This window comes from Ambystoma mexicanum, chromosome 6q (genome assembly GCF_040938575.1).
Source record: "Ambystoma mexicanum isolate Mex_15411 chromosome 6q, UKY_AmexF1_1, whole genome shotgun sequence".
In the NCBI taxonomy this organism is placed as follows: domain Eukaryota; kingdom Metazoa; phylum Chordata; class Amphibia; order Caudata; family Ambystomatidae; genus Ambystoma; species Ambystoma mexicanum.
In genome coordinates, this window is record NC_090937.1 from 97,378,139 (window position 1) to 97,402,133 (window position 23,995).

At 47.7% G+C, this 23,995-nt stretch overlaps 1 protein-coding gene across 2 annotated transcripts in view; it reads right to left on the reverse strand.

Annotated features, from left to right (window-relative positions):
• The window catches only part of RAP1GDS1 (Rap1 GTPase-GDP dissociation stimulator 1), a 909,412-nt gene that overhangs the window by 12,717 nt on the left and 872,700 nt on the right, over positions 1 to 23,995 (reverse strand). The window lies entirely within an intron of this gene.

Sequence of the window (23,995 nt, forward strand, 5' to 3'; positions counted from 1 at the left end):
AAACTTCTCATCACACAGATTACAATGAAGCCTGTTGTAAAATAAAATTTGCATATATACTGATTGGACAGTTAAATAGTGTCTTGAACCATTAAAAAAGCTGGATTTTTTAATGGTCATTAAGGACTTCAAATTACAGGCTGTAGCTTTGATATTTCTTAACCGAACTGTACAATCACATTTTGCTGAAAACTGTTCTTTCTTTGGTCGATTTCCCAAATAGAACTTTAAAGGACTAGTATTTGATAGGGAATCATTGGAATACAAGATGAAATTTGACCAAGCAGTGCAACTGGATTGTCTCTTACAAGTGGCTAACCAAGGTTTTTCAATCCTGTAACTTTGAGAATCCAATAATTAACTCCAAATTAGTACTTTTTAAAGTACATGATCCATAATTAATAAGGGGAACATATAATTTAGCCTATTTCAGTTTGGTTCATATTCAGGTATGAAAAATGCCAGATGGCAGCACTGACATTGCTTTTAATTTTCAATTTAATATGGGTATCCATTTATAGCAAGGTCAGCGCTGCCACCTAGTGAATATTTTTGGGATAAACCCCTAAAAGGGAACATTCTTTCCAGGGAGATGTCAAAAATCAGATTAAATTGGATTTTACTGAAATCCAATAAGCCTAATCATAATTCAAGGGGCAGACCACGCAACCCTCTGAGTGTCATCCATTTTAGTCTGGTGCATGGTCCTGTGCAAAGACACAGGGACCGACAGTCTGACTATCAACCAGCTTTGTAACTCTAGTCTTTGTAACTGTGATCTAGACCTCCAGTATTTGTCTCAGTAGGTCACACCCTTTCTCACCCAAATGTCTCTTCAGCATTCAATTTCCAGTATAGAATGGTTCTTGTGGCATTTGCTTGTTCAGTGTCAAATTGGGAGATGAAGTACCAAGGTATATCTCTGTAGACACCTTGCTCATCGGGTTCTACAATTCAGCACTCCTTTTTTATAACTGGCTTGAATGAGCTTTGCTTGGTGCCAAAGCTCCTGAAGATGCATGTTAGAGAGGAGCCCTAGTGACAGTCACCTGCTGAGTCATGCATAAGTAGTGCATACTGAAGAAATCTCTCATCCAGCAGCAGCCATGTTGTAGTAGGGTTTGTACTGTTTGAGAGAGATTTTTTGAATGTTGCTTTCTTGTTGATCCCACTTACAGCCCTGTTTGTTAAGGGTCCAATTAGCAGATATTGTGAGACTGAGTCAGGCAGCATGCAACCAGCTGTTCCTAAATGTCCGTAGATATGCTCCCATAACCCAGAAGCAATGGCTATCTTGGCGACTCCACCCCCTCCAGCTTTAAGTGAGATGCTTTAAGTGAGACAGCAAGTCTATTAGAAGGCAGCATTACACACCAACAAAACCTAGACTGCTAATGTAAATCCCTAAAGAATAGAATATTTATTTTCATTAACTTCAATTCTACCTACCTACCTAAAGCATCCGACTTCCGAGTGGTATGTCAATAGATTTTCTTCATGTTCAGGCATGACTTCAACGAATGTAGGTTATATGTGGCCCAAAGCCTTTGAGCTCCACAAAGTAGGACTTGGGCATTTTGTCTGATCTTGAAAGGGCTGCAGTCATATTGTTAATCCCAGCTGTAGCCAATTCAATCAGGCATTTGAGTGACTTGTTTGTGACAGTCTAGCTGAGATATGGGTGGGGATTGTTCTTTGCATCTGGTCGGCTAGTCCACTGACGCAGCCAGGCTTGAGGAGAGCTGAACTCTATCCCATGCTTGTGTTCACAGACTGACATTGGGTAGTGTGCTTTTCAGCACATCATGCCCCGCCGAGAGGTTGTAGGGTTTAGGCTCCACATTTGAATCTACCTTTATTTCCAAATGTTGTTTGTTTAATAAATTCATGTATTGTTCTGACAAACATGTCGGCAAACTACGCAATGAAACTAATTAGTGCAAAGATAGGAGATGTAGTTTATCCAAAGATTTTTTTACAGCTGCAAGTAACAATTACTTAGTAATATCTGTTTTAGGTCTAACATGGCTCTGTCATCGAGACTTCTTTGAAGCATTTCATTTCATGTTGTACAGCAGTAGCATATTTTTGTAACAATGTGTTGCATTGTGAGTGTAATAGAAACACTTGAAGTTAAGTGTAATGTACAGAGGTGATTGAAATCAAAGGCAAAACCATGCAAACCAAGATTGAACATGATAAAGTGAACGTCGACTCAAGCTTCTTGAATTTTGGCCAATTGGGTCTTAGCATCGAGAGACAGCCCAGCCTTCATCAGGACGTTATTCATGCTAGGGGCAGCAACTTCTGATCCAAAAGTGTAGAACATATTTGGCAAATTAGCCTCTCTGTGGAAACACGAAATTTATCATAAATAGTTGCTCACTCATACGAATTCAAAATTGAGATGCCCAAGTGATACATATAGTGTGAGCGTTGGTGAGTACTTACGTGTAGGTTGCTTAAAGGTCTGTTAGTTGTACTGGAAGTAATCTCCTAATGGATTCTATGCAAATTCCCATCTGTGGAATGTATTTTTCAGTGAGCACTCCAGCTTGCGGGGTTACCGACCTGAATGGTATACAGAAAGTATATCATCTAGTGAAGAGTATGTAGAGAATTTACCAAATGTGGCAAGTGTGGGGGTCGCCCAAAATTGGTTGCACTTGGTTGGGTAAAACAAAGAATCTTACCCGGATGCTAGGGCTAGGTTGTGCTTCTGGGATGGATGGTTGCAACAGACTCAGGGTGGATGAGGAGAACTCTGTGCATGGATCTAATCTAACAGTCATATCAAGTCACAAGAGGAAATCACTGTAGGGTTACCGTACCCTGTACATCCGCTTGCTTAAATCCATTTGGCCACAGTTCCTGAATGGCAGACCACAGATGTAAGCAACTTTGTTGACGAGTTGTGTGTACACTTACCATACCAGTGCCTTCAAAACAGGGAATACTGTTAAGAATAGCAATTTTGAGTGGCGCTGTGTGGCAGCCATCTAGGAAGAAATGTTGGGTCCTGTGTGAGGCAGAGGAAACCTCTGGTTGTGAACAATAATCAGAGCACCTATGTCAGAAGGATTGAGTGTGCTCCTGGCACCAAGATACTGTTTATAAGTCGGTTATTGTCGCGCAAGTGTGTCAGTATGAGCATTTCTTATTGAGGGTGCACACGTCGGTCCTAAAGTGGTGCCAATCAGACTGGCTCTTTATCTGGGCAAAGCGTTGCACAGTTTGTCTGCTCATTAAGGCCAGTCTTGTGGGTATTTGATATGTGAAATCAATATTGCTCTAACTTGCACAGTCGGTTAGATAAAGAGAAATTGTTCATGTCTGGGTGTATGCTTTAATAATGAACCATATGATAGAAACATGACCAGTGGTTGTTACATTTACTATCATGACAATTAAGCATTATGTATTTTCCGAGATATATCTGCTGATTATTTACTTTTTTAAGCATGACACAGGCAGCCTTGTGATCCATCAAGTAATAGACCAATCGCTGTAATCGCAAACATTAAAGCAAATCTAAGATGAGCTGCATTACTAACTCATCGTGCTTTGCAAAACAAAATGGCCGCCTTACGCAACGCAATGACGTCATTACGCAAATACGTGTGAAGTTATCGCGTGATACGGCCTTTTCCCAATAAAAAGGCGCTTGAGCCACTATAGACGAGACATCAGGATGTGGCAGGCGCATTGTAGCCTCATCTGGTAAGAATCTGTAATGCTGCTCTCTATATTTACTTTATCCATCCTTACTCCGAGTATGGTAATTTACCATCTCTCGATACTTTGAAAAACTGTTGGTAATAAGTTCTTAAATATTACTAAAGCAAAAAATGATCTACCTTTTCTTTTTTGGGTACTTTGCACTGACCAATTTGAAGGAAACTGGTAAAATGCAATCATTGAAAATAAATTGGTTGAAGGACAAAAATTGAAAAAATACTCTTTAAAACATTTTGAACAACTACAGGGTGAGTAGTAAAACCCTCTGGTTATTTAGGATACAAATACTGTGCAGAATATCCAACTATGTCTATTAGGATGTTTATGTTGATACTGATTTGTGCTAACCTTACTATCGTAGACATCTCTCCTGATAAGCCACTGGACAAAGTGGTGTAACACGTGTTGAGAGAGTAAATTAATGCACTGTAAACCATATATGGTCATAAATAAACAAATTGAAAAAGGTGAAAAGTATTTGACTATTCTTGGAATTAAATATACCAGTTGGCTCATAAGGACATTATCTTTTGATCTAAAACTGTTTAAAAATCAGGTGAATCTGTTTTTAAATTGGTACATCACCTAATGAAATTGTTTACCTGAAGTACAGAGAAATACACACCTAGATTTATTGAAACAATGTAGTTTTCAGGTAACTGATGTTGGGTTTCCTTTTTTGGGGGTGGGGTGGTGGGTGCAGCCAGGCCTAAGAGTAATTGGGAGAGAGGACCCAACATCAGCATTGTTCATTCACATTATAATACGATTCATGTTGGTTCTGGTTGGAGTACTTTGCATTCGGATCCGGTAGGATCAATTATGACAAACTGAGAACATTGGAAATTATATATGGCAATTACGGCAAGTGATGCAATATAAGAAGGGTGGAACATCACATATCCAACTCCTTAAGGGCTTAGTTTTCTGCAGAAACACTCCTGGCTGGTTAGAGAGTGTGGAGTCGCTTGCAGATTTTATTTGTAAAGTAAACACATTATTAAGGGGGGGGGCGGATTTAAAGTTGCAGTTTTTGGTCAAACTTTCTGGGTGTTGCATTAACTAAAATGCTGAGGTTGGAATTTTGTATGCGACTGTGTGCCTTCAAGTTGGAGCAAGTTCAAATGAAAAGACAAAATGAAGGCAGGCCTCTGATTGTCAAGGGGAGGCAACAATTGCTTATGTCATGTCGTTCCGCACACAACAAAGGACAGATTGAATTTTTATCTAGAGCCTTTCCTATAATTATTGCCTGGAAAGAGGGGAACCTACTAGTAGGAGGTTATTTCAATTCAGTGTTGCATCGCAGCAGGGATAGGTTAATATTAGAGAAGTACACGGATGGGGAGAACAGAGAGAGATGGCCACTCCCATTTAGTTCTTTCTTTTAAATATATTGTAACTGGGAGATACCTGGGGGCAGTCCACCATGAGAGGAGGACACACATTATCAAAACACCCCACAGCTTTTCTAGAACAGTATTTATATCACTGAAGCAGAACCATTGTATTATGATCACTGCAATTATTCCCATGTCAGATCATGATACAGTTTTTCTGCAATCGGACGTGCCAGAGATTGAAAGCTGGTGGGGGAGGTAGCTATACAAAAAAATCTCGCCTTTGAGTCACTCGACTGCTCACTTTCCAGTAGTTACTCTAAGTCTGTGGGGTCATAAGTGGCATCAAATATCCATGGTGGGGGCAGACAAATTTCAGAATCGGTGTTTTCCCTCATTCTCTAGGCACTTCATCACAATGCACCCTGGATTAAGATGCCAATGTATTAATGTCTCCCTTGAAAGGGCAGTGCCAGAGTACACAGCTCAAACGTCCCAAATGCTCAGTTACTTCCAGAGTATCCCATTCATGATAAAGAACCCGGGTTCCTAAGCTGAATCCTAGAATATCACATGCTTGTATGTGTGGACCTGTTTTAATTCCATTAAAGAATTATAGCGAGCAAGGAACAAGTTACTTACCTGTAACTGTTGTTCTCCAGCATGGGTCTGGCATGGATTCACATGCTCATGAATATGCCCCGTCGTGAGGCTGGGAATCCTCGGTAAAGAAAAATCAGTATCAGTTTTGTTTCTGATCTGTCTTTCGTAGTAGTAACCAATCACTGATCTCTGCGTCATACTGACCACAGCCAATGACTGCCATCTCCCTAAGCCCCGCCTCTGGCAGCCATCTTCAGATTTGGTAGCACGTGAAGTGGCAGTATGACCAAGTGAAGAGCCGCAGAGGGGTAGTCGGGAGGGTTCGCATGTGAATCCATGCCAGACCCATGCTGGAGAACAACAGTTACAGGTAAGTAACTTGTTCCTTCTCCAGCATGGGGTCTGGCATGGATTCACATGCTCATGAATAAAAGAATACATAGCAGTACACACATGCACAACCACGGGAGGTTGCAAAGGCTCAACATTAAGCATTACATCCAAAACTAAACATTAAGCAATTCTTACCTCCTCACCAGGCTCACCTTAGGCGAACAGGTTGCGCAGCACTGCTTGGCCGACCCTGGACTCCTCCCTGGAATCCCGATCGACGCAGTAGAATTTCGTGAAGGTGTGCGTCGACCTCCACGTAGCAGCCCTGCAGATGTCCAGCAAGGGCACATCAGATAGGAACGCCGTGGTAGCTGCGATCGCTCTGGTGGAATGGGCTCTCGGACGGCCAGGCAGCGGTCGGTTTGCCAACCGATGACAGTACATGATACAGCCGGAGAGCCATCTGGAAATGGAAGCCTTCGAGAGAGCCTTCCCCTGATTGACAGGTCCAAAGTTCACAAAAAGTTGTGACGTCTTCCGAAAACTCTTCGTGCGGTCCACGTAGAACTTCAGCGCTCTAGCCGCATCCAGCGAGTGCAAAGTCCTTTCAGCCGGCGACAAAGGCGACGGGAAGAAAACAGGCAACACCAAGGGTTCGTTGAGGTGGAAGTCCGACGGCACCTTGGGCATGAAGGAGGGGTGCTTCCTGAGCACTACCCTCGTGTCGTGAAAAGTCAAGTACGGGGGCTTGCAGGAAAGGGCCTGCATCTCTCCCACCCGTCGTGCGGAGGTGATGGCCACAAGAAACGCTGTTTTCCACGACAAGAACTTCAACGGAGCTGAGTGCAGAGGCTCGAACGGAGGTCCCATGAGCTTGGTCAGCACCACGTTGAGCTCCCACGCCGGGCCCGGACGCTTCACCGGCGGGAACGATCTGAACAGTCCCTTCATGAATTCTTTCACCAGACGAGACCACAAAGACGTCCGTCCCGTGGTTCTGGTGTATCAGGAGATCGCAGCAAGATGAATCTTGATGGAAGCGTGCGCCAGTCCAGCCTTGGCCAGCGTCAGCAGGTACGGCAGTACTTGAGGAGCCGTAATCCGTAGAGGGTTAATGTTCTGTACATGGCACCAGACAGAGAACCTCTTCAATTTGTGTCCGTAGCATTAAAGAGTTGAGGACGCCCTGGCCTTTGCAAGAACCTCTCTGCAGTCGGCCGGTATGTCGTAACCTCCAAACTCTAACGCTGCAGGAGCCAGGCCTGCAAGTTCAGCGACTTCGGGTCGTGATGGAGGATGGCGCCTCCTTCCCTGGAGAGAAGATCCGCGTCCACTGGCAGCTTGATTGACGGGGACGCTGACAAGTCCAGAAGGTCCGGGAACCATATCTGCCTCTGCCACGCAGGTGCGACGAGGATCATCCTGCACCGTGACCTCTTGAGCTGGTTGATGAGCCGGATCAGCAGCGGCAATGGAGGGAACGCATATAGGAACAGGCCCTCCCAGGGGAACGAGAAAGCATTGCCCATGCTCCTCGGCTGGGGAAACCTGCTGGCGAACCTCTGGCACTTGGAGTTCGTCGCCGTCGCGAACAGATCGATCTGGGGTGTGCCCCACCATCGGAAGAGGCGGTCCACTAGATCCTGTCGTAGTTCCCACTCATGGCACGAGTGCAGCTCTCTGCTGAGCGAGTAGGCGATGGTGTTTTTTATTCCTGCCAGATGAAACGGCACCAGAAACATCCCTTGGGCGACGGCCCAATGCCACAGATCCTGCGCCTCCTTGGACAGGGCTGGGGATCTGGTACCGCCCTACTTCCTGATATAGAACATGGTGGTGGTGTTGTCGGTGAAGATCCTCACCACCTTGCCCTTGAGGGATGGAAGAAAGGACCCGAGGGCCCAAAACACTGCACGGAGTTCCAGGACGGTGATATGGAGGGACGTCTCCGTCGTCAGCCAAAGGCCCCTCGCGTGCAGATTTTCGGTGTGCGCTCCCCACCCTTCCAGGGAGGCATCCGTGGTCACTGTGTTCTGGTGGCCCGGGGTCTGGAAGTCCATGCCCGCCGTCAGATGCGCGCGGGTGCCCCACCACCGGATCGCTCGTCGGAAGCTCTCGTCGAGTGTGATCCTGTCCTCGAAGCTGCCCGTCGTCTGGATCCAGCGAGCATCCAGGAACTCCTGTAACGGGCGCATCCGAAGCCTGCACAGGCGGATGAGATAAATGCAAGAAGACATCATTCCGAGGAGGGACTCGATGGACCTCACCCTGGCCGCGTCTCCAACCAGCATCCGCTGCACCTTGCCCAAGATGGCCCTCGTCCTTTCCTCCGACGGAGAGACCAGAAGCGCCACTGTGTCGAGCTTCGCTCCCAGAAACAGTGCGTCTTGTGCGGGCACCAGGTGGGACTTGGCGTTGTTTATGGAGAATCCCAGGTCCGTGAGTAGTTGGACGGTCCTCGCCGTGTGCTCCGCGGCGAGCTCCTTTGTCTTTGCTTGGATGAGCCAGTCGTCCAGTTAGGGGTAGACGTGGATCCCCTCCAGGCGCAGCCGCGCGCCACAGGTGCGAGGCACTTGGTGAACACCATGGGTGCCGACCTCAATCCGAAGGGAAGGGCTGGTAGTGGCGCCCTTGGACCACGAATCTGAGAAACTTTCGGTGTCCCTTTAGGATGGGGATATGGAAGTAGGCATCCTCCAAATCCAACGACGACAGGAAATCGCCCTCCTCCAGCTGACCCAGGACGTGCTGGAGGGTGACCATCTGGAACTACTGTGCCTTGATGAATTTGTTCAGTCGTCGTAGGTCCAGGATGGGACGCCATCCTCCTGTCTTCTTCACAAGGAAGTATCTTGAGTAAACTCCGGAGCCCCGAAGCCTCTTTGGGACAAGCTCGATGGCGCCTTTCTTGAGCATCGCCTTTACCTCCAAGAGAAGTTGAGGGACGTGATGTTCCTTCCTGGCCACGGGGGGGGACGTGCGGGCACTTCTTTAGAAACTCGAGCGCGTGACCCTGGCCCAGGGCGTCCAGCACCCAACGGTCGATGGAGATGGACTACCACACGCTGACGTAGTTCGCCAGCCGGCCTCCCACCGGGATGCTTCGGTGGGGGCCCGACCCCACGGCCGGTTCAGTCCTGCTTCGACGAGGCTTTGCCGCCTTGTCCTCCCTGGCGACGACGGCGGGGTCCGCCCGACTTGCCTAGTCCCCTGTAGGCTTCCTGTGACGACGAACGGGCCGCTTGACAGTAGGTGGAATATCCGCCGCCGGAACCTTTGGAGCCACCCTGCTTGCCTCCGGCGCTCTGAAAGGGCGGCCGTCGTTGCTGGAGAACACCAAGAGCCCCGGCCATCTCTGTGTCCGTCTTGATGGCTTGTGGGGAACCGTTCACTGTTTTCCCAAACAGGTTGCTCCCGTCGAATGGCATGTCCAAAACTCTGGTCTGCACGTCCTGCCGGAAGTCCGTTGCCTTGAGCCATCCACGCCGTCTAAGGCACACGCCGTTGCCCAACTGGCGAAAACCAGTGTCAGCGATGTCCGTCGCTATCGTAATGGCGTGGTCCGACGCCACTTCTCCTTCCTGCAAGATCTCTAGGGCCTCTTGTCATCCGGTAGGAAGTCCAGCAGGGGGGCGATCTTGTACCACAACTCCCTGTCGTAGCGGGCTACGATGGCTAAGGCGTTGGCAGCCTTAATCGTCTACGCTGCCGATGAGATGACTCTGCGTCCCATTGTGTCCAATTTCTTTCCCTCGCCGTCCGGTGGGGAGGTACACGTAGAGGCCGAAGCCCCCCCCCCCCGCTTTCTTCCTGGCCGCCGCGGAGGCGACCGAGTCCGGGGTCGGCTGTGCCCGAAGGCACAAGGGGGCCGCGTCCGGGACCCGGTACTTCTTCTCGTACTGATACCTTCTCGCAGGCGTTATGGATGGGTTCTTGAGGAGGGCGAGACCCTCATCCCAGATATCGTCCAGTAGAGGTACAGCGAGGACCGTCTTCCTCTTGGTCTCGCGCCGTTGATAAAGGAAACCTTCCTCCTCCTTCTTCTCTTCCGGGCAGAGCCGGAAAAGCTCAGATGCCCTGGCGATCATGGCATGAAACGATCCAATCTCGTCGGGCGGGGAGGAGGTGACGACGTAAGATCCTCGTCGTAAACCTCGTCGTCTGTACCCGTCGCGGCCATGTCCGTCCCCGTATCATCCCCACGGGTCGTGGACGGGGAGGAGGGCTGAGCAGGGTGCGATGGTTGAAAAGGATGTGGAGGATGAATCCTTAGGAGGAGGGCTCCCAGAAGGGCCTGGCTCCGGGTCCCCTGTCGGGAGCGGTTCTTCCGTTGGTGGCAACGGCAATCTCGTCCTTATCTCCGAGCATAAGGATTGTACAGGCAACAAAATGGCCACTGAGTTGTCTTGCGGCACTGGTTGAGGGGATTCCGACAGGCGGTCAGGAGCCTCGTTGGCACCCTCGACGTTCTCGTCGTCTCCTACGTCGGGATCCCTCCCGATGGGCTGGTCTTCTGCCACGCCAATGCCGTGGCTTAAGACTTCGATCAGCTCCTCTTCAGAGGTTGAGGCCGAATCCACGACGACCTCCTGCCCCCCCTTTTTCTTCTCCATCGGAGGTTTCACGGGGGTCCTGTCGATGGGCTTGAAAGAGGACTCCCTCCGCGGTGGCAAGGAGACTCTGAGCCCCGAAGTCGCCTCCACTGGTGTAGCCTCCACAGGCTGAGTCAGGGCCGCCGCGACTGTCTCGATAGAGGTCTTGGCAGGGTGGATCAAGGCTTTCACCACCTTAGGTGCGCTCACCGCCTTCTCCTTGGGGGGAGGGTCACCGCCTCGCTCCCCCTCCGATGGGGCCTTCGAGCTCGACCAGGGTCTCTCCAGGAGCTTCGCCGGGTGCTCGGCCTTTCTCTTACCCGAGCCAGAGCGTTGGCTCGTGGTTGATGGCGGCGGGGAGGATGCGCCCTGCCTGGCAGCCGTAGAGCCCGACCGTTCGGCGCTCCCGGTGCCAGCGGACTCGCGGTGCTTGGCCTTCTGTTGGACCCCTGTTGCCGGGGCGCCCTCAAAGGTCTTAGAAGACCGCTCGGACGACTTCTTCTTCTCGCCTGACGGGCTCTTCCCTTCCAACCAGTTGGCGAGACGCAGATGGCGGTCCTTCATGGTCCGCTCCGACATATTGCCGCAAAATGCACAGTCCTTCTCCACGTGCGTCTTGTCCTCATGTAGGCAGTAAAGGCAAAGGGAGTGTTCGTCCTCCTTAAAGACATTCTGAAGCTGGCATCCAGGGCAGACCCTGAACAGCTTTCCGGGCGTCGAGCTTCCCTTCTCCTGGGCCATGTCCGAGATGGGCCTGAGAAACTTCTGGAGTCCTCCAAAAGCGTGGCTTGATGAAATCTTCACCCTTGAGGGGCGTAGAGGAATCTGACACGGGTCCCTGTTGATCGGATAAAGAAACGGTGGAGCTTGAGGCTCTTTTGACTGAAAAAAGAGAATTTTCCTATGAAAAAGCGCGAAAACGCACTACAGCTCGAGAGCAATAGCACAAGGATCCCAACACATGAACGTGCTGTAAAAATCTGAAGATGGCTGCCAGAGGCGGGGCTTAGGGAGATGGTAGTCATTGGCTGTGGTCAGTATGACTCAGAGATCAGTGATTGGTTACTACTACGAAAGACAGATCAGAAACAAAACTGATACTGATTTTCCTTTACCGAGGATTCCCAGCCTGACGACGGGGAATATTCATGAGCATGTGAATCCATGCCAGACCCCATGCTGGAGAAAGGCGCTACCAAATGCTCTTGATGGGCTCCAAGGGAAAGCATTGTGAGTAAATACTTTGTGCTAACCCTAGTTTACACTACTGATGCTTGTTGGCATGAATTCCTTATCCGCTTCCTATCCTTTCTTACCCAGACTCCACCTGTGCTGATGCCACTTCCGGAGTTTCCGTGCTCTGGGGGAAACACTCACTTTGGGGCGGGGGGGTGGGTTGGGATGCGGGGGAAAAGAGTCCATTGCAAGTCCCAGGCCCACGCATGGCCTCAGCAATGAATTTACAATTTAGCTGGATGCACCTAGAGCTCAGGGATATGGCCATTGTTTTCAGCCAAAGAACACAGGCCCCTTGGCTGTAGTTAGGAGTTCAGACAACTGCCTCTAACATCCCTGCCACTTTCAGATACTGAATACCTGAATGCCGTCTCCACATTTTTCTTCTACATTTCCTTGTAACCTGTGGCCCCTTCTGAGCTGCACACTGGCAAAACTGTTTGCCTGCAGTTGTTCATTCATCAGTCACGTTGGGAGCCAGCGGGACACACACCTGCACAAGTCTCCTCCCACCATGTACATGCCGTCCGTGCATCTGCTAACCCCTTTTATGAGGGTGGGGGGGAGCAACACATTTTAGATGCATTGAAAGCATCCTTCCAGCCCCTTGTATGAGTGTGAGGAGTACACTGCCTGCTTAAACGTGCTGTATCTCCTATAAACACTATATAAGTATCACAAAGCATGTAGGCATTTTAAAGCAAAAACACAGTGGGCCTCATTACGATTTTGGCGGTAGCCATGCCGCTATTGGCAGCATGGCTGCCGCCAAAATCGGGTCTGGGTTCCCAGAATGGGGAATTACCGGGCCATTCCGAGTTCGGAGGGCCCGGTAATTCCTCCCTCCAGGAACCCGGGCCCAGACCCTCCCCATTTCAGCCCCCATAGGGCTGAATGGCAATGGGGGAGGGAGCAAACAATGGGCCGATTACGAGCAGCCCGTTGTTTGCTCCCTCCTCCCCACGCGGGACCCGGTAAGCATGCCTGGTTTGACCAGGTGTTACTTACCTGGTCCCACGAGGGGAGCTTGTAATGAGGCGGAATGGGTTTAACGGGTCCACCTCCTTTAGCGAGTCCCGTTAACCCGTTCCGCCTCACTTGTAATGAGGCCCAGTATGCGTCAGTTACACTCCTAAAATGGATGTACTCCTCCATGCAGCAAAAAAATACACTTCTTGCATTCATTACATCAATGCAGCATTAAACTGCAGACACATTGTTTAGCTTAAGGAACACACATTTTAAAAGTTCAGAATCATATCCCCAATGCTGGAATACCCCATTTCCAACCTTATCACCAATAGGGTGTTTTTTTTCTTAGGTAGTGATTCTAATCTCAGTAAGATCATCAGGTGTGGATCCCATTGCCTCGCCCAAGAGCAGGGTCGATGAAGAGTAGCAACTAGATTGTCTATGCTTTTCTCTAGTGTGGTGGCATGGTTGGAGGTGTGTGCCTGAGAGGACTCTATGCTTTCACATCCTTGTAAACAGCAGAGGAATTAGATTGGAGCGGTGTCCTTGTGAGGAAATCTTATATCAAATAGGGCTTGGGGTCGCCAAAAATATATGTTATGTTAATTGAACTTTTAAAGCATGCGGTCTACAATGGTATCTTTGCGATGAGGAGGAGGTGAGGAGAACAGCTGAAAAAAACCACGTAGAATTAAAATAGCAGGGTCTTCAGAGATTTTCTAAAGGCTAGATGGTTGGATATAGCCTTGATCGTAGGAGGAAGGTTGTTCCACATTTGAGCCGCCGCAACCAAAAAGGCCCGGCCTCCAATGCGTATGAAGGGATTACCAGCAGTTCTGCTGAGGAGGAGGAGCACAGCATGCGAACAGGGTCATAGCGAACAAACAGACTGAAAATATTCTGCTCCCAGTCCATGGAATGCTCGATGAACAATGCACAATGACTTAAACTCAAGTTTACGACTGACTGGGAGCCAGTGCAAAGCACAAAGCATCGGGGGAATATGAGCTCCATATGGAGATACGAGCAGCCCGATTGTGAAGGCGCTGCAGCGCTTGATTAATCCCTTAGGTTGCGCGAGATATAGCGATTTGCAGTAATCTAGACGGCTAAGCACCATGGCTGCAACAACTGGAGGATGAAGAGTGACAGAACCTTTTTCAAAATCTTAAGATGGAAGTGGCATGTCTTGTACACAGCAGAGACCTGGTCGTGCATCGATAGAGAGGCAGAGAGAATAACACCCAAATTCCTAACCTTGGTCACCGGGACCGGCAGAGAGCCCAAACAAGAGGGCCAGAAAGAGGAGACCCAAAGTGAAGGATAGGGTGGGCACCAATCACCAACACCTAAGTCTTGTCACCATTCAACTTCAAACAGTTCCAACTCATCCACTCGCCTACAGCGACCAGGCACTGGTGGAAGCATGACGAACCTCAGTAGGAGCTAAATCCAAACGAATTAGAAACTGGGTGTCGTCAGCATAAGAATAGCACCGGATGCCAAGGGAGTGGATGAGACAGATAAGAGGCCAGATGTATATATTGAAGACAATGGGTGACAAGGCCGAACCCTGTGGCACCCAAGTGAGGTTAAAGGAGCGAGACAGAAAAGGAGGAAGAGAAAGCACCTGAGTGAGATCAGACAGAAAAGAAGAGAACCACAAGAGGACCTGGCCTGTAATCCCAATCTTGGACAGGCGGGAAAGCAAGATGGGATGATCGACCGTATCAAAGGCTGCTGAAAGATCCAACAAAATCAGAGCCCCAACACCACCAGTATCCACCAGCCTGGCCATGTCATCCAGAACTGACCCAATATGCTTTGCATACCCCGACCAGACCTAAAGCCAGATTGGGCAGGATCACGCAGTGTAGATGACTCTAAAAAGGAAGAGAGAAAAGAGGAGACCAAGGATTCCAGCAATTTCATAGAAAACGGGAGAAGAAAATAGGGCGGAAATTAGAAAGGAGGGAAGGGGCAAGTGACGGTTTCTTTAACAAAGGGAAACAGTAGCAATTTTAAATTCAGCTGGGATAGTTCCTGTCTGGCAGGAGACATTCACAGATGTAGTAAGTTCTGTAAGGATATCGCCAACAATTACTTTCATGACTGCTAACAGAATCACATCGGAGAGAGAGCCAGATTTAATCAACTGTATGGCCCCCATAACTGTTTCTTCAGAAAATAGATGGAAGGTAGACCATTCGTTAACTAAAGTAGGACTACCTGCTGAAATAGAACAACTATTAGAGGTTGAAGGCAGTAAGGAAGTTTGAATGGCAGTACGAATGGTATTGATCTTGGATATGAAGAATTGAGCAAGAGAATCACAGCGTTCCTGAGTGGAACAGAGAACAGGTGTAATTTTCTCAGAAGAGGAAAGAGCGAACCACCGAAAAAAGAGTTTTAGGTAGACAGAGGGCTGACTCCACCGTCTGATTGAAATAGTCTTTTTGCTTCGTGAATATCCATAAAGTAGGCTGCAGAACAGGCTTTAAATTGAGCCTTCGCATTAAGATCATAGGCAGTACGCCATTTGCGTTCTGTCTGCTTAAGCTAAGCTGCTTTAAGTGTCAGAGTGAACCAAGGCTGAGTGGGAAGCATGCGTGGATGAATGCGCCGGTGAGGGGCAATTATGTCCGCAGCTTCACACAGAGAGGAGAGCAGAGTTTGAGTTGTGAAAGTCCATAAAACCTTAGCCCCTGCAGAAAGGGCTGTAGCTATTGATCTCACTGCAGAAACCATAGAGATTTGAGATCTAATCATAAAAGAACATCCATGCTTTTGCAAGTGACTGATTAGTTCGTTAGAGCATTTTATGACGGTCCCATGTGAACCGATACCACTGTGGAACCTGGAAAAGGGATGGATGAACTTGTTTCTATGTTCGGTAACATTGGGGATATGATAAATCCATAACATGTAAGGGTTTTCATACATGTTGGTGTACTTAAACCTTTTGGTTTGCACCTTCACTGTTGTTGAGGGTTGTCTTTCTGACAATAGAACACATTGAACGATGCCTGAAGTATGAAAGGTGCGTTTCACTCAGCCTGGGAACTAGATCACACAATAGTGAAGAAATTAGGCAATTTACCCTGGGTATCAGAGAAAGGCTAGTCCACTTCTGTGGCATGCACAGTGCCGAAAAGGAAATGTAGTGAGTTTGACCTAGTCCTTCGAGGTTAAAGTGCAATCAGTAATTAGAAAAAGAGCATCACATTATTGAGACAATTTCCTACCTATGGGATAGGAATTCCTGTGTCGCCCCTAAATCAAGCATAGACTAATCTACTGAACCGAGAAGAGGCTAAAGCACAATTATGCTGTTTGAATGGTTTGGTGCCTCTGGCCTGGCCCACATGTGCGACAAAGCTTGTTGCCAGATTCGGTGCACGGACTTTACTGCTTGTCTCCAAGGATGACATTTGTCTTGGGGCATTGCCCTCTATTGTGGATGTATCGGTAGCTCTTGAGTGGGCCTATTTGATGGGCTCCACAATCTAGAGTATGCTTACTCACTACCTATATGCCAACATCGCAGTAATCAAACTGATATTTCAATAATTCCTAAGATTAGGCCCCAACTATACACACCACCAGGGCTTGCTTAGGTGTTTGGCGATTCCAAGAGTCACGTGGATGTACTGAAACAAGACAGACCTGTCTGTAGGGAGGTGGCCACCTTAATATGGTGTTTCATATTTAATTACGGTCTCTGATATCAAGACAAGTAATAATGAACAGCTGCTAGCTGTTTTAGTACACTGGGCCTCATTACGAGTTGGCCGGTAAACCGCTGGTAAATCTGCCGGAATACCGCCAAACGGAATTACCATTACTGCCACTTGGTCCGGTGGAATTACCGCCAGACTGCAAGTGAAGTAAATCCCCATTTTTTGAGAGTCCATTGGACTCCATAGCTCATTTTTGGCAGAATTACTGCTGTGGTAATTCTGCCGATTTTTGGCAGAAAGTGGGAGGATTTACCTCCAGCAATTTGCAGGAGGTAAACCCCCACTCAGGACCATACTCTTAGTATGGCGGTGTGGGAAAAGTGGTAGCAATTCCATTAATGCCAATGTTTTCTTGCAACATCATACACGTAATGAGCCCCAGTGTATTTAATTGTAAGAACCCACAACTGTAGAAACACCTGCTAGAGATAAAATCTAGTTACATAACAATACATTCTTAACAGCACCAATAACAGACATGAACCTGCAACTCCTGAGTCAATCCCGCCCTGATAACATGTTACTCCTGCTTATTTCTAGACTCCACTGGAGTGTGCTTCAGAATGTTAATTCTACCACCAGCTGTGTATGCACCCCTCCAACTTTACTCCAAAACTATGCTCCTTCACCCCCTTTTTGTTGCCCATTTTGGCTCCAAACCATTATAAGGATGTTTTTAAGTTTGCAGGGATTACAAAGTTATTGCTTTTTTCTCTCTTCATTTGAGCATGCCATCTTCTATGTTATGTTTGTTTAAAGTTTTTTTTTTCTTCAGCTCTCTCCTGCCTTAGATTTGGAGAAAGCAGTGCGTTATACAGTTGAGTGCACTAGAGGTACTTGTTAAGGCCAATTGTCTATCGGTTAGGTCAGAAAACCATTTTTTTTACAGGAAGCGATCAGAACATAAACTGTTGCCCAACTGGATACAAAGTGAGAGAAGGTTGGAACGAGGAAGTTTGGTTTCAGTGTTATCTGGTTTCTCCCAAAAATGGCCTACCGTTACTCTGAGAAGCATCTACTGGTCTGTAGTAGTAATGCAACATCCCCATGTGCCACCTCTTGTTTTCGCTCCTTTCAGCTCCTTGCGCCCCTCCACTGGAACTCCCTTCCCCTCTCTATCCGTTCCATCCCCACTTATTCCTCCTTTCGTGTCTCCTTAAAATCTCTTCTTCTCCACTCCCCTCCCTGATACTGTGATCCTCCCCCGCCCTTTCCTCTCCCCACCCCTCTTTTATCCTCTTCAACTTGCCTCTCTACCCCTGCCTTGTCTCGTCTTATGCCCCCTCTCTCGCCTTCAGCTTACCTCACTTCCTGTTCCTCACTCCTTTCCCCTCTCCACCCCTTCTTCCCTCATTTATCGCCACTGAAAAATAGTTTTAGTTGCTGTATTACTGGTTTGATTCATATCTTGTAATTGCTTCTACTGTTAATGTATTCTTGTTGTTATAATGTACAGCGCTTTGGTGTAAAGCGCTATGTAAACACAATAAACATAACTACAATTCTACATCAGGTCTTGTCAAATGGTAACGTTTACATATGAAATATAGCCAAGTGATTTCTGCAACCACTCTCTGATAAACCAGAAGATGCCTCACCCACTAGTCCCTGGGGATCTGGCATCCAGGTGGCCAGGACACAGCCTTCACTTTTGGATCCAGTTCCTGGGGGTTGACCAGTGCGGGAGGATCACTTGGGTGAGGGGTCTTCGGGGACCTTTACCCCTTCCTGTCTGCTAGGATATTTAAGAACTCTGCCCCCTTTTACAACATAACACTTTCTCACTAACAGCCCCCTCCAAGGGAAAACAGACTTTCACCTGAGCCATGTACCTGACATGTCCCAATACCATGGTAAGGCAAGGTCAGGCAATTATCAACTGTCACTTACACCCGACTTACATTACACTTCCCCACATGGATAAAAGGCGGAGCATGAGAGCACCCGCTGGGTGAGGCAAAGCACATGAGGAAAACGTTCCAAGATGGCTCTTTAATGAGAGGAGAAAGACGGCCAAACAGAAGGGGGTCAACAAGGAGGGAAGCTCCCTTGACCTCTTCGACAAGTAACCATTACTTCCACAAAACCTCTAGAGAAACCGTAAGACCAGGAAACCAGGCTGAAGAATCCTGCATAGTGTGTAAGAGGTACCCGGGGCCCTCCCGCATCAGTAATTAAGGCAGGGAGAATCTCCAGCTACTGTGGTACTGTCCTTTGCTCCAAGAACAAAGCTGCTTCAGTAAAAGCAACACAGCCAGTGAGTTGGGGAGACCGATACAAGACTGGTCTGTGTGGAAGCCAAGGTTGCAAGCAGCAACATTGTATGGCGAGCGCTGGAACGAACATTGTTAAAACGCGTGTGTTAAGAGACATGAATGAAATGAAACTGCTGATGCATGATTGAACTTTAAAGCGAGCTACAATACCTTTGACAGAGTGGACCGGCACCGCGTGAGTGCTCAATCAAAGGTCACTGTAAGGTACCCAGCTGAGAAGTGATAAAAGTAGATAAAGATGGTCCAAGCCCGCAGAGGGAGATCAATTGAAAGAGAATGAATAAATGTGAATCGAAATGGTCCTGTGACGGGTCAAGTCAAATCCTGCGCACAGTCGAAAATTTTCGATAAAGTAAAGATTGTAAAAGTATATAGATTTGGTCCAAGCCAGACGGAGGGAGATCAATTGAAAGCTCTGTGTTAAAGTGGGTCTAAGGCCGGCCGAGGGGGACCCGGGGTGAATCAAAAATCACCCAAGGAATTGTACATGAGAATCCTGAGGAGAGGAAAGGAACTTTTGAATGTTTGTTGCATCAGGCCCTCTAAAGTAAGAGACATTGAATGGCAAAGAGACTGTGACATAGAAGGCCCCGACACTGAGATTTGAACTGCAACCTCGAGCTAGAGAAGCCAGAGATTGTGCTAAGCTCGAGTGTGCTGCCTTGTCCCATGTTGAAAACATGGGAAAGGGAGGCCAATGGCTTGAATATCCAGACATATAATTTCTTGAACACTTTTCTTTTGCATAACATGGTTTCCCACACTATTTGTATTTGGAAGTAAGGATTGGCAATAGGTTTATTAATATAGGCCCTTTTTATTTTGACAAGTCCACTAGGACTACGTTATTATTTGATGGATGTACTTGCTCTCATCTTAGGTTTAGATAGCAGTTTTTCAAACCCAATTGAAGTAAAATAAACACTCTTGAACTGTGATCACTTGTGTCTGTCTGATTGCTTAATATCATGCCATCCTTACAACTCCTTTGCCACTGGTTCGTTCCCCTTATCCCTCACACACTCCCTTGTGTGATCTCTCCCGAAAAAACATTCAGCAGACCCCAACTGCCCAGCCAACTACTGACCTATCTGGATCACCCTCTTCCTTGGGAAACTCTTGTAGAAGCTTGCCTTCCCCAAACTTACTTCTCATACTGAACTTGTTGGCGGTCTCCACGACCATAAATCTAATCTGCTGGATTCTGAGCATCCAGAGGCACGGAACTGCTCTTCTGAACACCCGTGAAGAACTGCTTGTATCTCTGGACTCCATCTCTCCTCTGCCTTCGATACGGTCAACTATTACATCCTCGTAAAACGACTCCACGATACACTGGGTATCTTGGAGCAGGCACTCTACTGGCTGACCTTCCTAAGTGACCCTCCATCCCAGGTTATTCCAATCACCTTCTCCTCCTCTACCTCTCTCTCCACCTGTGGTGTCCCCCAGGGCTACAACCTCTCTCCTTGGCTCTTTGACAATTACCTTGCTCCACTGGCACTCCTCATTTCCATCTTCTCTCCTAACTTCCAGTGATACACAGATGTCTTTTCTTTAAACTCTGTGCTGACCCTCTTACTTCCTCCATCATCCCAGACTGCCTATCTGCCATCCAGTCCTGTTGCACTTCAAACGATCTCTGCCTCAATGCCAGCAAGACTGAGATCCTTCTTATTGGGACCCCTGCTCCCTCTAACTTCCCCTCACTTTGGCCATCCTCTATGGGCTCCCCCTGCTTCATCTGAAGCCAGAAACATTAGAGTCTCTCTCGCTCTCTCTCCCGTTCTCTCCCGCTCTCTCCCCTTGCCAAGAATTCCCACTTGACTACTACAATATCCTTTTCTTGAATCTACCCTCTTCCTCTCTAGGACCCGTCCAGCTAATCCACAATAGGGCAGCACGATTTATCCTTGGCCTCAAGCCCAAGGACCGCATCTCTCATGCCCTAAAAACCCTTGACTTGTTGTACTGTCAATCTGCATTATTTTATGGTTAGCATGAACAAATCCATCCATGCATTAATGTAAACGCTGTTCAACAATATAGTATGTTCTGGGCTATCCTGGATCGAGAGTTGGTGAGAGCCATGCAGAAAGATATAATGTATATTTGTTATTATGTATAGTACAAATTCCAGTTTCGAAGCGCTATATATGTTTGTGTGCCAATGCGAAAATGATGAATGCAGCTGAACACAGTGTAGAGATATTATAACAGCTTGTCTTTTGGCAGACTGTCGGCTATTCATGAGCAGAGAATACAGCCTTGACTGCGGGAGGAAGAGATGGCAAGAATGTTGTTTGTTTCTTCAGAGTTAGGATGTCTTGTACAAGAAAGTTGGCACGATATGCATTGCTTTCTTAGAATATGTCCAGTACAGTACATGTTGAAATGTATGCACATAGGTAGAAGCATGCTGTTTCCATGGAATGCTTCTACGCATGTAATGTACGTCAATGCCACTATGTATAAACAGTGGATTTCTGTTCAGTAGAGGAGCGAGGGAGCTCTCAGTGCTATGGTGTGCTGGGTGGCCGTGCTAGAGGGCTCATTGCTAGTGTGACAGCTAAGTGCTTGGGGCTTGGCTTGATAGTGAGCAGCCAACTTCTGCTGCCATGCATAATAAACTGTGTTCTGCTTAAATATCTATCCCAGTGTCTTGTGATCTTATTTTGTTTCCATAGTATATAATTTTGTGATTTACAGCACAGATTAAATTCAAATCCCTCTGCATCATCCATAAATCTGTCTGGGAACGGGGACCACGCTATGTGAAACTTGCTCTTACTAAATACTCTCCCCCTACACCTCCAAGTTCCAACTCTCTGTGTGTAAAGCATTTCGCTAAACAGAGGGCTTGAGGCCGATCCCTTTCCTCAGCTGGCTCCCTCTTATGGAACCGTCTCCGCCTTCCTCTTAGTCTTAAACCGGACCTCCTCAAATTCCAGAAGCTCCACAAGACTTTGCTTTTCACCTCCTCCTTGCCCTTCTTCCCACCTTTGCTAACCTCACAGTCACTGTGATTGGTGACCAGGGCATTTGTGTGGCCTTCGGGGCCCTGGCCTTCCACACCCAATCGCCTCAGCCTCTGCCCACAAATAGCACTTGCCTTGGCACCCACTGACCTACACCACTGTAGGCCTGCACTTCCCTACTTATTGCAGCTCAACGCTCCCTAGCATTTACTACACTGAGAACTTACATCTGCTGCTGACCCACGAGCAAAGGCACTCCAGCACTTACCCTCGACTCCCTCCTCTCTCTTCTCTCTGCACTTGCACGATCTGAATGCTCACAAGGCCTAGTAGGTTCGTCTTTATCGATTTAATGTATACATTGCTTTCAATCCCATGTTCCCTCCCTGTTGCCGCTTTGAAACACAATTCACTTGTTGTATAAGCGCCTAACAAATGCAAAATAAATAATTACCAACTATGTACCTCTCTTGGGTCTTTGCAGTCCTTAAATTCAACCTGCACCTCCCACCTCCATTCCTCTTCCCCTTTCAGTCGCTCTCTGCAAGCTCTGGACAATCTCTTTCGCAGCAGCCTCCATGTCCCTAAGCACTCTAGCAATCCCTGGCAGGGACTACTTTTCTGACTGCCTAGTTATTACACCTCCATTATCAAACCTAATTCACCAGGTCCCAAGCTTCTCTTCAAGCTTAACTGGTTGTGGTTACAGAATTAACTTCCTTGAGAGAAACACCCTCTCTCGCACACTCTCACTGTATAGTCACAGTCTCTCTTGGTTATTGTATAATTCCCCAGTAGCCCTTCTTATATTTCATATGGTTTTGCCGACTGGTTTGCTCAGATCACTGCTAGCCAGGCTGGTCCCCAATAAACAGCTTTGGGATAATATGCGGTTAAGTTAATGAGCTCCAACTGACAGAAACTCTGCCCTTCGAACTACTCCTCAGGTCCAACTTCAAACTTGGCGTAACTTTGTTAGATGAATACCAAGTTTGCCTACCTACACAAGACAATGAGACAGGGAGGGAAAGCAGATCGGACTGGCCTGTAGGGCAATAGAGCAATGCCCGAAGTGGAGGGCCAACATGATTGCACATGCCACTTTTTTGGATCAAACTGGGTCAGTGAAGTAGCTCATCAATCCAAGATTGATGAGCTACTTTACTGTGCAGGTAGTTGTGACCAGTTTTACTGAAAGCATATTTTAAATGTACAATTTGCAACACATTTTACAAGAGAACTCCCTATTTGGTACTACTCATACAGTCTTTTGCCAAAGGAATTGCCATTTGTGACCGTGGTGCCCGAGCGAACTTTATGCCCCAGTATGTCCTTTAGGGAAGGGTTAGGTGTTCAAAAGTGGGGGAGGAAGTGGTAAAATAAGAGACCAGCACATGGTGTACTTACAGAAGTCCAAGGGATATCACACACCCTGCCAATCACAATACCACTCAATCACATCCATGTGACATGCAAGCCGGACTGCAACACATCCCTCTCATATGTAAGACAAGCACAACAAAGACAGTGGGCTTTTGAACCAAGGTCTGGAGGGGACTCTGCAGCCTGGGCATGTCGGCCATCCAGGACACTGCAAGAGCCGTGAGCTACTTGGAGGCAGTAGAGGGTGGGAGCTTCAGAGCCACCATCTCAACCTATGGCTGTGCCCAGACCTGAGTGATGTGATTTCTGGACAAAAAATACAGGACTAAATCTTAACTCTATTGTGATTGCTTGGTCCCTAGCTCATATGTGCTGATGCAAGAGGAGGCTACCCCAAGAAAGTCACTATATGCTTTGGCAATACTGCTGCTGCTAAGGACCCAACAAGACATGCAGAATGAAATTTCCTAGTTTGCGGACCAGGCTCTAACAGAATATGCTGATGGAATATCCACCCTGTGGGATCTCCCATGTCAGGGAGGGCCCCAGTGGCAAAGCGGGAAGAGCACATGGAATATAGTGAGTGGAAAGCTGAGAGAATGGAACTGCTGCCTGAACTCACATCTCTGCTCAAGGGTGGAGATCCCTGCAAGCCGATCCAAGAATCTACCAGGAAAGAGGATCAAAGAGACCTCCAAGAGCCTGAAGGCAGGTGGAAGCCGAAATTAAGGTGGGACCATAGATGGTGTGTCAAATGAAGGTGTTGAACGTAATCTACAAATCATAGCGCCCCATGCAAAATGA